This window comes from Sinohyriopsis cumingii, chromosome 9 (assembly GCF_028554795.1).
Source record: "Sinohyriopsis cumingii isolate HCF-2022 chromosome 9, ASM2855479v2, whole genome shotgun sequence".
NCBI classification, from domain to species: Eukaryota; Metazoa; Mollusca; class Bivalvia; order Unionida; family Unionidae; genus Sinohyriopsis; species Sinohyriopsis cumingii.
The window spans coordinates 88,319,800-88,330,838 of record NC_142969.1 but is presented as its reverse complement, the minus strand read 5'-3'; the positions used below and the strand labels follow the sequence as shown (position 1 = coordinate 88,330,838).

Genomic DNA, 11,039 nt, shown 5'->3' with positions numbered 1-11,039 from the left:
TTGTACATTATATCTTTCTATGAAATGTGTACGCTAAATATGGAAAATGGAATTCATGTGTAATTGATAGTGTTACAGTTGTTAAATCTGGCTTCCGGGGAAGGACAGTGATATTCTTCTTCGTATTATGCAGATTTTAATATTGGTCATTAACAAACAACTGTGCAAAAACAACATTAATCTCTAGTTTTTATCATCTCTTTATACGTACCTCAAGAGACTGTTTTCTATGCTGAACGTATGCTGGAAGTAAATGAAGGATATACTTACTGGAACACTCACTCTTTAAAACAATAAATTACTAGTAAAGTAGATTTATCTACATAAATATTGGAAGGACATGTTTATCTACAGAATTACCAGTAGGGCAAGTTTATCTACATAATTACTAGTTGGGCACGTTTATTTACAAACTCACCAGTAGGGCAAGTTGTCTTCAAAATTACCAGTAGGGAACATTTATCTACATAATCAACCAGAGGGCAAGTTTATATACTGTTATAACTGTGAATGATAAATCATGATGCAATCTGTGTTCAGTGTGCAAGTAAATAGGTACTACTAACATACTTTTGTTTACTTTTAGATTTTGGAGCCTTTTAAAAATTCGGTTTCAAGACAATGCTGACACTAAACTTGCTAACCTTCATCGTCCAGTATATTGGGCTCCCTCGTTTGAAGATATTCAAAACTAAGAGTACATTACAGCAAGGTAATTTCATGTAAACACAGATATCTTTGTAAATTCAGAAGGATAGTTTTGGAAATACCCTTTTTTTTGAAAATTGTGTCCAGCCCGCAATAACATGGTGATGCATAGAATTATGTTTTCCTGACGTGGTAGCGATGACGTCACCGCTATCAATGTTTAATGTTTAAGAATTGTGTTAAAGACTTAACAAGTCGGATATAGTTATGATAGCTCATTGATTGGATGCATACGAAATTTCATAGTCTTCTAGAAAATTAAGATTAATTAGATACAATTATGATATTGTTTCAATAAAATTGTGTATTGTGTCTGCGAAACTTTCGACAAATATTTTTTTCATAAGAAAGCACGTTTCATTAACATGAAAGTAAATATGACAAGTTCGATGAGACATGAATATCAGTTTAAAATAAACCTTTGAGGGGATGGGGGAATGGAAATGATTCCCGGGTCAATCCGTTTGGGTCAAAATAGATTTGGGCCCACTTTTATGATGTCCATTAATCAGTTCACTATTTCATTTCTGCAAAATGACGCGAGTTCTACGCCAACTATTACTTCCATGCCTTGCTGATGACTTGTATTTGGTGTAAGGAAAAAGCCCATTCATTTCATGGGTAAAGGATTAAAGATCAAAGTCACTGACTGAAAGAAGTAAAATGTTTGTGATACAATAATATATGTACAACATCACAAAGATGGATCAAGCTTGGTGGATAGTCTACACTTTAGGTAAAGATACCGTCTATCGTTCTGTGGTCAAAATGTCAAAGGTCAAGATCACTCACAGACAAATCAGTTTAAGCTCTACTGGTCATCGACCAGAAGAGTTTATGAGATTATCTCCTTTTAAACTACTTGGATGATTGCCATGAAACTTTTGATACACACATGTCTATCCCATGGACGAGTTGGTCTTACATGAAAGTGTTGATGGGTCATCCAATATGGCTGCAACAGCAGCCATCTTAAAAGTATTGTTATTGCTACTCTTTCGGAACGGATAGTCATATAGACATTCGGCTCTTACTGAAATATTTCTTATAATCTCAAGTTATGTGCATAAAAAGTGATGCTAGCGTATAAATTTGGGTAAGAACTAAGCCTTTTAGTTTTGGGTAATACGGTCAAAGGTCAAGATCACAAACTTTAAGAAGAAAATTTTTTGCATGAAGACTTCAGTTCTATGCCACATATCTTGATCAAAGTATGTGGACGGCTTGTACATTGCACAAAAAAGAAACATCTAGATTTTGTAGTCATACGATTGACAAACAAAAGCAAATATGTGCCATTTTTATGTCCGACCTCCTTGTTTTTCATTGTCTACCCTAGCACTTATTTCATCCAGATTAAAAAAGATATTGTTTTTTAATCGCATTAAATATATATGTAATTTTTAATAAAAAATGACCTGCCTACACTAATTTTAAAACCAGATTCATTGGAAACACATATTTATTTTTGGCCTTAATGGTCATGTTAAATCTAATAAGAAGCTGGTTTCTCCAAAGTAATTTCATACTTCGATTAAAACCACATAGACCTGAATAAAAATCCCAGTCATTTAATACCCGCTAGTCAATAACCTTGTGAGTCAACTAGTCTGTACTAGTACATAAACAGGACTGTTTAATATGGCTCAAGCATATAACATACTATTTACAGTACTCTGATTTCATTTGTTAATAAACACAATTTTAAATTCGGTTATAAGTAAGCTCTGTAGCTCAATTATAGAAAGATCCAGAACAGTCATTTAGCTGATTGTGTTGAAAAGGTGGTGGTACTATATATTTATGAACAATTTTTTAACCATATTTTTTAAACAAATAATGTTATAACATCTTTGTTCTTCCAAGTATTTATTTTAACGCTTTTCTGCGTTTTATGTCAGAGATTAACTCAAACCGCTGAGCTCTTGATAAACCACATATTTACCTAATTGATGAAAATAAAATGATTAAAAATGATTACAAAATTGTTTCATTGTATTCAAATGACACCTATTCATGGGTATGAATTACGCAATTTTTATGAATTATTATTATTATTATTAAACATTCGTTTTTATGAAGTATGCTATTGTTATAAATTATTATTATTATTATTGCACGTTCATACATTCGTATTACCTGTATACACTTAACATGATATAAGTATGTCATAGTGAGAGCACTGATCCAATAGAGATATAAATTGTTAGCATATCCTGAGTAAGTTTTGATCACTGAAGCATCTAATACTTTCTTTATGACATACTAACCATGTTTTGATTATGATTCAGTGGGATATCACAAGTTGAAATACAGTTTTCTGAGACATTCTTTTGAAATCCCCATAAACCATTCTCACGTTATCTGCTAGATCATTTCAAACTGTCAGAGAATGAAATACAGGTCAAAGGGATACAATGTACTTTCCCCAGGTATATCAACTCGTGGAGGTAAGAAAACAGATAAATGATGTACGTTGAACACAAAATGCTTTCCATTTTATTGTTCAGCTTGGTTAATTAATTAATTGATGAAGTGCAGCTTTGTGGCCTATATGATATTATTGGAAATCTAATGAGCCATTATGATTTATACGTTATGAATTACTAATAATATTTGTTAATTGACATTCTAAAAATTACACAAGAAATATTCAAACAGATTATTTGAATCTAATTTATACAACTGATCTTAACACGGTTACATTTTCCACATGGGCAAATATCCATATATTTTAGAACGTTTGGGATCCACACAACATATTCAGTATATCATATAGGATGTCATTGTTCATATCATGAATCTGTAAGGCACATATCTGTCTGTGTTTACTTATAAGATCCCAAAATGTTACTTTCATCTTGAATATGCGTATGTATGGTAACATATTTCACATTCAACCTCACCGTGACAACATTACCTTAAACTGTATAATAGATAGACTAACTGATGACAAAATATGCTTCTAGAAACCTTACATATCTTGGGGTTGAATGTATCATGTTAAAACATGCACATTGATTCAAATTTATGTGTGTCACTCTGTAAAGTTTAATACTTATTCCCAGGCTTGCACCCATAACGTTGTTTTGAAATCTCCATATCTAACACACTTTAACTTCATTTACCTACATTATGCTGTTTTCTAGAATTAAATGAAACATCTTATATCTTTTTTAGTTCTAGCCTGGTATCTGGAACAAAGTGACATAGTTGGGTCAGTTCGGTAACTCTCCAGTAGTCCGGTGGTGATAGCAATGGTTTCATAAGTGCATGTCCAGTGTACTGCCATAAGTGACCAAGACTAGTTCATATCACCACACTGATATATAGCTCCTCAAAGACATGGCTTAGGTCTTCAGGAGAGAGATCAGCACCATTTTTCAGTAAGGCAGCGCCTCCCATGAAACTATTTTCCTATCTCATTGTCACCTTTTGTAATTATCGACATTGAAATGGAATGCATTTTTGCTATAAAACATGGCAGTGGTCCCATCAGAACTTTAAATCTGAATGTGCTATTATTTATGGAAACAACTGCCTAAGTAAACGACACAATAAATGTGGAACATAGCACGTGTCATTGTTTCTTTAGTGTGTACACCTATATACATCTGGACAGGCATATTGCTGTTTGCTGCCAAAATCACTATGAGCTGTGTTGCTTCACTACCCCTGGGAAAAATTTATCAGTTGTACGGACCCAAACTACCATTTGTTTTAAATACCATTCATTAGTCAAATTTTCTCTCTAAAATTTGTCAAACTGTGTTTTAAAACTTGTATGAAAATTTAAGTTTTCATTAAAATTTATTTTTTAAAATTGAAATGTTAATTTAAATTGCCATTAAAATTTAATTTATCAATATTTGTAATTTTCAACATACCATCAAACAGGCTGTATCTTGTATTACAATTAGATTTTTACTGCCTTGAAAAATTCCTATAATTAAGGAAGATATAGCACATTTAGTTTTGGTTTCTCAAGAGCACTTGGACCAAAACTTGCACCCTGTGGAACACCAGCATTACATACATTCTGACGAGTGTCAAGCGTTTTGTTTGCAAGGAAATTCAAAAAGGACTCCATGTATAAAGTTGAAATAGGTGTAGCAAGCAAATATAAAAGTTTGACTGAAAATGGCGTCAAAAGTTGGGCCTATCAGGAATCGGGTCACAATTAGTACTTCCGTTCAGTACCCATAAATGAAGTTCTAGTCTATTTTTAGAACATTTTTCCTCTCTCATTTTGGTGGTGAAAGAAGAGTTCTATTTATTCATTGTTGGTAGGGATTTAAAGGTAATTGTTTATTCTTGATAACATGAGCTCAGGGTGTTGTTGCCTGTGTGTATTTCGGCGACAGTGCACACTGAGTAATAAGGCCTTTGTGATGATTCGGAAGTGAAATCTGTGTTCTGTTTACATGCTGCTCTGTTGACAGTCCAGCATCTCAAAAAAGAACAGGTCAACTTTAGACAAGAACTTCACAGTGAAGACATCTTTGAAGGTATTTTAGATTGCCATATGATTTGCACTAATTGTCACACAGTGGAAATGTCAGTACTGAGAACAAATGTAAAGAACATATTGTAAAATTAATTGTGTTCCATGTCCTGTCAGTGCAGTATTGGAGTAAATTTTAAATTGGTATAAAACCTTTATTATTAATGAAAGACACGTGTAATTTGAATATGTTTTGTATATTGGCTTTGAAAATATTAAAGAATAAAATTAAAAGAAAAAATGTAATTTTTATTGAAAAAATTGTAGTGAAATTTAAAAAAATTATTTTTTTTTTATAAAAAATCCCCCCAAATGCACATATGTAATATTTTTGGGAATGATATTAAATGTTTTCAGTCTGTATATATTCCTACACCATAGGAACAAATGTAGACAACATATAGTAAAATTAATTGTGTTCTATGTTCATAAGTGACCTAGATTAGTTCATAACACTACACTGATATATAGCACCTCAAAGACATGGCTTACGTCTTCATTAGAGTGATTAGCACCATTGTTCAGTAAGGTAAAGCCTCCCTGAAACTATATTTTCCTATGGCATTGTCGCCTTTTGTGATTATCCACATTGAAATTGAATCCATTTTGTATATAAAACTTGGTAGTGGTCGCATCAGAACTTTAAATTTCAGTGCGCTATTAGTTATACAAAACAAATGCCTTAGAACCTGAGACAATAAATGTGGAACAAAGCACCTGCCTTTGTTTCTTTAGTTTGTACACCTATATCCATCTGGAATGGCATATTGTAATTAGCTTCCAAAATCACTGTGAGCTATCTTGTTTCACTACCCCACGGGAAAATGTTATCAGGTGTACAGTCCCATACTCCCATTTGTTTGAAATAACAATCATTAGTCAACTTTGCTATCTCAAACTTCTCATATTGCCTTTTTAAACTTGTATGAAACTTTTTATTATAAAAATTAGTTTTTACAATTCAAATGTTTATTTAAGTTTCCAATAAATTTAATTTATCCACTTTCATAATTGCAGAACACTTTCAGTCAGGCCTTATCTTGTGTTACAATAAGGTTTTTACTTCATTGAAAAATTCCTGTAATTAAGGAAGATGTAGCAAATTTAGTCTTTGTTTCTCAACAGGAGTTGGACGGAAACTTGCACCCTGTGGGTCACCAGCACTACATACTTTCTGACAGCTGTAAAATGTCTTGTTTTCAAGGAAATTCAAAAAGACTTCAGGTAAAATGTTGTGGCATTCAAATATAAAAGTTTGACTAAAATTGGCCATAATGAAAAATTGGCCTGTTAGGAATTAGACCGCGTTTAATGTTCCGGTTCAGTAAATGGCCGATATGACATTATGGAAATTCTAATTAGCTATTTTGCCTTATGCATTATTAATTACTAATAACATTTTTAACTGACACTCTAAAAATTATGCAATAAATGTTCAAACAGATTATTTAAATGCAACTATATACAGCTGATATAAACATGGTTACATATCCCACATGAGCAAATATCTCTATATTTTATAATGTTAGGGATCCAAATAATACATTCGATAGATGACATACGCTGTCATTGTACCTATAATAAATCTGGCACATATCTGGCTGTGTTTACTTATAATATCCCAAAATGCTATTTTCATCATGATGATGCTTATGTGTTGTAACATATTTCAATTTGGTACTGTGACATATACTGGTATTGTGGCATCAGCTTATGTCTGATTCCACTGAAACACTAAACTTAATAATTGGTAACTAACACTCTTACAAATACACTAAATATGTTCAAACAGATCATTTGAAGTATGTTTGCACATTTGATCTTAATAATTACATTGCATATGTCACACTAATGCCAATATCCATCCTTGTTTACACGTTTCGAGGATCAGAATTTCACATTTAGTTGATGATATAGGATCTATTGGTACCTATAGCTGATCTGTGTGGCAACATTTGGCTCTATTGACTTGCAATATCCAAAATTCCCTCATGAATATGATTGCTTATAGTATTATATTTTAATTGAGTACATTGTCACTTGACTTTCCTGTGTACTGGTATGAATTAATGTTTGCATCAAGGAACAAGCCGCAATGTCCCAACATTGCCTTAAACGTTATGATATATAGTCTACTTAATGAGTTCTTTAGCCTGTAACTGGTAAATATGCTTATAGAAACCTCATTCATTGTTAGGATGAATGTATCGCTTTAATTCATGCCTATTGCTTTACATTTCAGAGTGTCATTCTGGCAAGTTAAATATTTCCCCCGTTCTTGTAACCTTAATGTTATTTTGAAATGTCCATATCTAACACATTTTACCTTCATTTACCTAAATCTTACTGTTGATATAATTAAGTGCAACATGTTGTACCATTTCAGGTCAAGCCTGTCATCTTGAACAAAGTGTTAAAGTTCGAGCAGTTAGGAAGCTCTCTAGTAGACCGGTGGTGAATGCAAGTTTCGTCAGGAAATGTGCAGTGTACTGCCATAAGTGACCAATATTAGTTCATATCACCACACTGATATACAGCAAATCAATGACATGGCTTAGGTCTTCATGAGATAAATTGTCACCATTGTCCATTAAGGTAGAGTCTTTCCGGAATTGTATTTTCCTATCATATTGTCGCCTTTTGTTGCTATCGACATTATAATTGAATGTATTTTTGCAATAAAACATGGTAGTGGTCCCATCAAAACTTTAAATTTGAGTGTGATATTATTTATAAAACAACTACCTAAGTAAATGACACGATAAATGTGGAACATTTCACCTGTCATTGTTTCTTTAGTGTGTACTTCATGTATCTGGAGAGGCATATTGCAATTAGCTGACAAAATCTTTGTTAGCTATCTTGCTTCACTACCCCTGGGAACAATATTGTAACTTGTACATACCCAAGCTACCATTTGTTTGAAATATCATTCATTAGTCAACTTTGCTGTCTAAAACTTGATAAATTGAATCTTCAAACTTGTATGAAAATTTAATTTTTAATCAAATGTATCTTTCCAAATTTAAGTGTTTATTAAAATTTCCATTACAATTTAATTGGTCAATATTTTTAGATTTCAAACATATTTTGAGACAGGCCTCATTAAGGAAGATATAGCAAATTAAATTTTGGTTTCTTCAAAGTACTTGGACGAAATATTGCACCCTGTGGAACACCAGCTCTAGACAATTTATGGTATCTGTCACATGTCTTGTTTGTAAGGAAACGCAAAAATATACTTCATGTATAAAGTTGAAATAGGTGTGGCATGCAAATATAACAGTTAGACTAATATTGGCAATACACAATTGGCCTGTTAGGAATCAGACCACAATTGATAGTTCCAGTTCATTACCCCTGAATGTATTCCAGGTTTAATTATATAGATTTAATGGTGGATGATCACGCAATGAAAGGATTTGATTGCGTGCTTCTCCTTTTTATTATTGTACCAGGTCTTTCATAGTGATTATATGTTTTTAATAATGTTGAGTAACCAGAAGTACGCTTCTCACTTGCATATAAATTTCCGGTAGGCTCTAATAATGGTCAATACTTATGTGCTGAGATTTTTTGCTGCGGTCTCAATATAAAGATAACAGCCTCAACTGGAACTTATGTCCAGTGGTCTACCAAATGCGATGAAACTTCGTCTGACTAGCTCTTCGATATTCTAGATCACGGTGCCTGCTGCTTTATGAGTATCATAAGCGATTCCAATATGTCTTGAATGGAATCTTTTGGCGCTGTTTTGACTGGACCTGACGTAACCGTGATAGTAGCGCACTTGTATGTATCTTCGTGGGGGGAGTAGTGAAGCATTTCGATATTCCCGTACAAAATGTCAACGATTCCGAACTCTGATGAATGCTTAATACGTCATGAACGGAAGATTTAAAAGTGTGCCCTTTATCTAGCGGCGCTTAATTTTTTTTTCTCAAGACGTTGGGCCAAGCCTCTTTACCCAATATTGCAATATTTGTACCGGTCAGTCACTTCAGTAGGGTGTCGTCCACGACTTTAAAGCATTAGCACTTGATCACACAGCTCTGTAATTAAGGTGAAAAGAAAAGGAAACTGCATACCACAAACAATTGTGGATAATATACCTTCATTTAAAAGAGCTATACAATTGCACCAGCGAAAACGTATGTGACGCCGGGAAATATCTACACCAGGTATATCAAGCTTATAACTAGCTATACTGCTGAAAATAAATGTTGAAGAGTCTACATTAAATATAAATTTCAATATATTCTTCAGAAGCACAGTTGGAAGCGACAGTTTAAACTGGTTACAGCCGGAATACATGTCGCCACCTAGTATACATCTTTAAGAGGTGAGTACCTATAGGTTACTTAGACGGAAAGATATTTTCTCGACCAGTGAGGGGGGTGGGGTCTGGATTTACAGGTTGCATAATTTAATTTCCCATTGTTCATGATCAGGTAATGTAATTGTTGTTGTTTTTATGGGTTTAACGAAAATGTTTAGTACAAACTAGGCTATACATGGCGGTCAGTATATTTGGTGGGGGAAGAATTCGGAAAGAAGGTAATGTATTTGACAAAGAAATTAAACAATGACCATGCCATGTGTTGTTGGTTTGTTATCCTGTGAATCCACTGTTTGATAGATGTTATTAATACCAGTGTTGACCACTCCTCAGCTGGATCATGTTTACTTGCTGAATACGAATTGGGCTATACAATAGGTGGCTACTACAGTCAAACACTGTCCTTCTTCATCATATGAGACCGCTCCTGTCGCCTAAGTGGTCAGTGCGTCAGTCTCGGATGAGGGAGGTCCCGAGTTCGAACCCAGGTTGAGTCATACTAAAGACTTATAAAAATGGTGCTCAGCATTAAGAGGTTAGTGTTTGGACTGGTCGGCCTAGTGTCAGGATAATGCGACTGGGTGGGACATGTAGCTGCCCCAGTGTTAGACATCACTATCAACTACTATACTGAAGACATCGTAGCAATATGACTGGAAAATTGTTAAAACTACGTTAAAACTCCAAATCACACAAACGCTCATATGATATTCTGTAAGTTTCCTGCTTCTTTAATCTGGCCATTATTGCATGAAATGTCATGGAATGGTTTCTTACCAATCAATCACGAAATGAAATCATACAGAATGTCTGCACGAAGATCAACATCTAATTCATAGAAGAAAGAAGATCCACAATGAAATCGTGTAAATGTGATAATGCAATGAAATGATAAAATCTTTGTTCTAGTTTAATTTCAGACTTGAGAATGCCTCATCTTCAATGGTTGGCGACCCCGTATTCTAATTTCATATTCACTACAGCTATATTGGTCATGGATGCATAATGTAACAAATGCATCGAAAGTAAACAGCTCTGAATATGAAAGCACTTGAAGATTTCCCTTTGGTAAAAAGCGTACTAACGGTGGAGAGGAATAGGGCGGCGGGCGGGGCGGTTGCCCCGGGCGCCAGAGGTCTTGGGCCGACAAAACTACGGCGGCAGAGGTCCTTGGGCGCCAAAGCCAATTGGGCTTTCGTCTGATAAGACTGATATATAAGATGCTATATGTAGATCTGACAAGTGGGTAAGTCATAATGTCAATGATATGTAGTAAACATTTATCTGTAGAAACAGGGTTTTGCCTCTCATTACAAAACTCAGACATCATAATGACATTGTGTCATTCTACTTAGATGATTATTACAGGCTTGCTACTTTGCTGTACATTTGAAGAAAATGTCTTTGTCTCTCATAATGCTTTTGCCTAATTGCATGTCATTTAGAGTCCAAGAATACACAGGTGATTTCAAATGGAAGTGGTGGGTA

At 34.1% G+C, this 11,039-nt stretch overlaps 1 long non-coding RNA gene across 1 annotated transcript; it reads left to right on the top strand.

Moving 5' to 3' along the window:
- Window positions 1-492: 492 nt before the first annotated feature.
- On the top strand, window positions 493-8,097 carry LOC149792188 (uncharacterized). Its single transcript, XR_016423278.1, has 4 exons — window positions 493-712; window positions 3,889-4,094; window positions 6,338-6,436; window positions 7,599-8,097. It is a non-coding gene; the product is annotated as an uncharacterized LOC149792188 (long non-coding RNA).
- Window positions 8,098-11,039: the final 2,942 nt, after the last annotated feature.